Source organism: Acomys minous (genome assembly GCF_964271855.1).
Source record: "Acomys minous genome assembly, chromosome: 10".
Taxonomy (NCBI): domain Eukaryota; kingdom Metazoa; phylum Chordata; class Mammalia; order Rodentia; family Muridae; genus Acomys; species Acomys minous.
Window position 1 is genome coordinate 67788709 of NC_140491.1, and position 6000 is coordinate 67794708.

Below are 6000 nucleotides of genomic sequence, written 5' to 3' on the forward strand. Positions count from 1 at the left end.
TTTCAGCGAAGCTACACATCACACAAACAGCAGACATGCACCGAGAGCTACAGCATTCAGAAACCTATGGAGGACCTGCCGGCTTCAACACACGATCCCAGGGAAACCGCGCACCGTAACCAGGTACTGACCTGCTTCAGGGAACGATTGCGCCGCTTCCTCAAAGAGCCGGCGACCCCAGTTCTTGTCCCAAGGTTATACACACCTCTGTTCCTTTAAAGGGGCCGAGCCCTAGATGGGCTACTTCCGCCCAGAAGCAACATGGCGCCAAGAGCGCTGTCAGAAGCCGTGCAAAGCCCCTTGGTCCCCTTAAAAACATGGCAACCTCTAGTGGGCCCCGTTTGCGCCCGGTGACATCACTTCCGGGGCGGAGACCTATGACGTGGCACAGTAACAAAAAACAAAACGAGGCGCCAAGACGTTTGGCGCGGTTAGTTACGGGAAGCCTGATCGGGAGCTAGGGCTTCCCTTCCTGGCTGCCGGGGACAGCGGACCCAGATGAGTGAGTCCGGCAAGGAAAGGGACGCGCGCGCTGTCACCTCCCTGAACCCAATCTCGTGCGCCCGCCCTCCGCGCGCGCCTTCCACCCAACTTTCCGCCGTGCTGCCTAGGCCGACTTGCCGCGCTGGTCCTCGCAGATCCGCGCCCCTCCGCTCCCGCGCCCCCTTCCCAGAGGTTCCACCTAGGCGGTCCCTGGACAGCTCCCCGATGCGCTCGGCCTCTGGCTTCCCGGTGCGGACCTCCTTCCTTGGACCCCTCCCTCTACCCGATCTGCTGGACTGTTCCCTGCCGTGGGGCGTGGGAGAACTGGTCTTTGGGATCAGGCTGGGGTACCCCGAAAGACCGATTCTTGATGTGAAATTCGAGTTGGTTCTGCCCCTGTCCCGAGAAACGTTTGCGAGCCCTCTCCTCCCCAGTGGTTTTTGCTGAGGACACCTGTTAGAAAGCAGTTTCCTTACCCCTCGGTGGCCTTTGAAGAGAGCGGGCAATTCCCGGAAGCTCCCACTCTCTTCATGGCTAAATCCTGTCAGTACTTTGGCCTTCTCTGTGTCTGGGCCACACTCCCAACTCCAGCCTGTTTTTGCTGCCCTGCCAAGTCTACAGTGGCATCTACACTTGGCTTTGGGCGACGTGCAGAGTAGAGTGCCCCCTATGCGGCCCATGCTCCCTAGGGACTTGCTCACCGTGGAGAGTGTGCCCTTGGTTGTAAATGGAAGTCTTGGTCCACCCCTGTTACTTCTCCTGTGTCACTTCCCTCCTCCAGGGCTAGCATTCTCTGGATGCCACCTCTGCCTCCTGCCTGGATCACTTTTGCCACTGTTCTCACCCCAGGGACACTTAATCATGGGCACTTACTCCTCTAGAAGCCTCCACTGGCCCCTCTGATCTGGGTCCCTGGATCCCCAGAAAGGTCTGGCTTTGAGACAGCAAAGGTTATCCTGGGGACTCCCCATTACAGCCGAGGTCGACAGGGCAAGCGTCATGTCCATGTAACTTTGCCCTGTGCAGGCCAAACACCACTCCCCTGAGCACCGGGTGGATGCTGGTACCTCAGAGTCCCACATGTACCCGCTGATGGCAGCCCTTGCTGCTTTCTAGGGTCGCAGCATCCACGGAGTTGAGGAAGATGTCAGGACCCTGGACAGGAGGCCAGGGTCAGCCTCAGCCTGCAGGGCTGCCAACTTGCAACTAAAGAGCAGAGTCACCTAGGGGTAAGACTTGTTCCACCTTACTCAAGAGGAGCAAAGGCCAGAACCCCCACCTTCACTGTCCCTTGGGTCCTGACTGCACTGACAGTGCAGCAGGCTGCGGAGTGGCCTCTTCTGGCTGTACTCTTTCAGTCGAGGGTTGTTACTTGGAAACTGTTTGGTTTTCCTCCTCTCAGATCCTATCAGTGCCTGATGCTGACACACAGGTAAGCAGTCTCTCGTCATGCTTGTCAGAAAATTCTGGCAACGTGTTTTTTGTTGTTGTTGTTCCTTTCCATTTGGGAGACAGGTTCTCCCTGTGAAGCTCAGGCTGCTCTGCATCCAGCTTCCCACCCAGACAGGCGCATGCGCTGACTGCCGCTGGCTTCTTGGGCTGCAGGACTTCCCAGAGCTTTGGATGGATGCACCAGTGTGAGAAAAAGCTGACAAGGCAAGAAGCCTCATAGCACGGGATCATGTGCACACATCAGGTCCATGGTCCTTTGGGAGGGAGACCCATGTCAGGATAACAGTTTAAGGTTTTGTTTTGTTTTGTTTTGTTTTTAATGTGTAGTCCAGGCTGGCCTCGAACTTGTGATCCTCCTGCCTCTGCCTCCTTCAGCAAATCCTACTGGTGTGCACAACCACAACCGGCAACAATCTAAGTTTTTAGTGTCTCTTCAGACATGGGCTAGAGTCATAGTTGCCACATGCTCAGGTACCAACACTGGACTTCTCTGAAATTCAGATTATTCATCTTTTGTTTTTCCAGAAAGAATTTTTTTAGGTTGTCATTTCTATTTATTTACTTATTGGGCTGGTCCCACCATGCAGCCCTGGCTGACCCTGAACTCACAGAGATCCACTTGGCTTTAGTGTAGAGGAATTAAAAAAAAAAAGATTTATTTTATGCATATGAGTACGCTGTCTTCATGCACACCAGAAGAGGGCATCACTCCCAGGATAGAGGAATTTTAATCCAGAAACATGGCCGCTGTGGCAAGGGATCACATCAGAAGAACAATGTGATCTGGCAGGAATGCACACATGCCACACACTTTTAATCCCTCTGGTTAGAATACAAACACACCCTTAGGACACATCTTTATGTAATCCCAAACAATGATGTTAGTTTGAAGAAGGAAGCATTGATGTCTTCTTAAAAGTGATGTCCAGGGGTTGAGGATTTAGTCAGTGGTAGGGCGCTTGCAGAAGGCCCTGAGTTTAGTCCTCAGCTCTGAAAAAAAAAAAAAGTGATGTCTAATTGAGAAGCAAAGTGATGAATCAGAGAAATATTTGACAGGACAGAATATCAACTCTCATGGGGAGAGGGAAGAGATACGACTTAGTTGGGCATGGTGGCACACACCTTCAATCCCAGCACTCACAGAGGCAGGTGGATCTCTGAGTTCGAGGCCAACCTGGTCTACAAGAGAGACCCTGTCTCAAAAAACTAAAAAGAGAGAGAGAGAGAGAAAGAATGTAAGAGAGCAGGGCAGAGGGAGACAGGGAGGAGGCAGTTTTACCAGGACAGCTATATAGACATAGTTTGGCAGGGAGAGAGAGAACAAGCTAGACACGGGTGAAGACAGAATGAACCAGAATGGGAAGGAGCCAGAAGATTAGAACAGGTTGCTAGAGTTAGTGTAAGGCCAAGCAGAGCAGTTTAGTCAGAGGCCGAGGGAAGGAAGCCACTTTCAATCAGTCAGCTTGGAGAGGAGTTTTGAGCCAGGGAGCTGAGTTGAGCCAGCCAGCCAGAGTTCAGAAAGAACTAGAAAGGATGAGCTTATTCAGCAGTAATCTCAGAGACTGAGAGATTCTAGGCCTAGGTTAACTGACAGAGGCAGTAGGCCTCCAAGAGAACAATGAAATCAGGTGAGTAAAAGTTACTTCAACACTTCAGCCTCCCAACACTGGGATTAAAGGCTTATGTCATCACCACCCAGCAGTATTTCCTTATCTTTTTAGAGGTTAAGCTTAGCACCTTACTCCCTGGAGGATGTTTAAGAACACATTCCTGTGTGGTAGGCACTTAGAGTCCTTGTCCAGGCTCCAAACCCAAAGCTGACCTTTCTAGAGACTGCCACATAATCTGCAAAACAAACCTGTACGATTCCAGGAGGCCTGAGCTCAGCCATCATAACAGTAACATTGTTAGCTAAGCAGTGTGAGATTCCAGGCGGCTTGGCTCTGCCATCACAACAATAGCGTTGTTAAAGGCCAGGCAGTGGTGGCACATGCCTTTAACCCCAGTACTCGGGAGGCAGAGGCAGGCAGATCACTGTGAGTCCCAAGCCAGCCTGGTCTACAAAGTGAGCCCAGGACAGCTAAGGCTACAGAGAAACCCTGTCTCGAAAAACAAAAACCAAAACAAACAAAACGCATTGTTAAGCAAGTTAAGAATTACAGACCGAAGTTAAAATTTTTCCCCTAGCCTCCTTCTCCTCCCTGCCCTCGGGATTTACTGCCCCCATCTCACCCTACTTGGAATTTACTACCTCAGACCCCCATTCACCTAAAAGGTCACCTAGTGTCAGCCTATCACTTGTTAACTAACCATTGTCGCTAAGTTCTCCTTCTGTATATGGTATATTAATGCCCAACTGTTGCAGAACGGGGTCCTCCATCGTCTCGGAGCTCCATGGACCCCAGCGTGTCAGCTCAATAAAATTCCTTTGCTTTTGCACAGACTCTGGACTCTGGCTCTCAATCGGGCTTCCAGGAATAGACTCTGAATCCAGTGATCCGAGCCTAGCAAACCCAAGGCCTCATGTTGGCAGTGGCCTTTGTCCCTGTTAATAAATGTGCAGGAAGGTTCAGAGTAAGCAATGTGTTGTAACCAACACCTCAGGAAAGGTGAGGCTGTGGATTTGAGCATATTTACTGCAGTCCTGGGACTAGGGCCTTTGTTCCTTTCTGAGCCTTCCCACCTCCACCTCTCTCCTCAGTTCCCCACAATAGCAGGCAGGAGACTCTGCAGCCAACCTTTGTACACATTGTTATTTTGGGGATTTTTATTCTCTGTTTCATTTTGGGTTTTTTGTTTGTTTGTTTGTTTTTGGTTTTTGAGACAGGGCTTTACTGTGTAGCCCTAGCTGTCCCGGAATTCACTCTATAGACCAGGCTTGAACTCACACAGATCCATCCGCCTCTGCCTCCTGAGTGCTGGGATTAAAGGCATGCGCCACCACCACCCAGTGGCTTTTACTTTAATACACAAGGAAATGCATGTTTGTTATTGGCTTCATACTGTTTAGAATCCTGATATTAAAGTAAATCCCATGAGTGGAGTGGGGGGGGGGGGTAACCCTCTGCTGTGGGATGCTATCCTCCAGGCACGACTTGGAGTGACGTTCTTAAAATCAGAGCAGCTGTGAGCACCCACAGGGGTCCCTCACAAAACTGAATCTACATTGGGGGGTGGTGGTAGAAGTGTGAGGCGGTGATTGGCCCATCACCTGGGAGTCCAGCCACTCTCTCCTTCCCCACCCACTCCATGTAGTCTGCCCCAGCTGTATGTGATCTCAGTAGACGCAGCATTTTACAGGATGTGGAAAGTTAACTGCAGGGACACTCCCCAGCTTTCACAGCCGGCAGCCGGCCTGTGGTGAAGAGATGGGTCATTGCTGTGTGGGGTGGCCAGTGCCTATAATCCCAGCACTCAGAGAGGCAGAGGCAGGAGGATCTCTGTGAGTTCAAGGCCAGCCAGGTCTACAAAGTAAGTCCAGGACAGCCAGGGCTACGCAGGGAAACGCTGTCACAAAACCAACACAAAACCAAAGTCTCTCTAGAAGAGTCACACATTACTTTCCTCATCTACTCCCTCTCTCTGCCCGTGCCTGCTTCACAAACACCTGGAGCCACCCGCTGCTGCCACCACCCTACACCCAGAGTGGGCCCACCCCAGCCCTCTGGGCTTTGTGGAGAGTAGCCAGCTGAGAGGGAAGTGGGAGATGCCTGGTTTGTGGCACTGTCATACTCTTGTTCATTACAAGGTGTCGCGAGCAGAGAGTTTACACTCAGAATCCGGAACAAAAGAGTCAGGCCAAGAGCAAGTGGTACGATTTAGCAAGAGAGGTTTATTAGCAATACAAAGGCAACTACAACAAAAGGCAGCGGCTAAGGCTCCAAGGCCAAGCCACCAATACCATTTCATTACACTCTTAAGACTATCTTAATTCTAATAGGAGTAGCATTTAGCATCTTATAATATCAATGTTCTGGGAACTTATGCCATTAGGGTATACGACCTGATATCGCGAAGATCTGTCGAACAGGTTCGCTGCTGCGACTTGAATCGGTTCTCGGGTTG

The 6000-nt window shown here is 51.1% G+C and overlaps 1 protein-coding gene across 2 annotated transcripts in view; it reads right to left on the bottom strand.

The window, feature by feature from the left end:
• KYAT1 (kynurenine aminotransferase 1) overlaps positions 1-271 on the bottom strand; it is a 32734-nt gene extending 32463 nt beyond the window's left edge. Inside the window, exon 1 of one of the 2 annotated variants that reach the window (XM_084799354.1) lies at positions 132-271. The gene's annotated coding sequence lies outside the window, so the exon portion shown is untranslated. The remainder of the gene's footprint in view (positions 1-131) is intronic. The other variant, XM_084799353.1, reaches the window with a different exon arrangement.
• Positions 272-6000: the final 5729 nt, after the last annotated feature.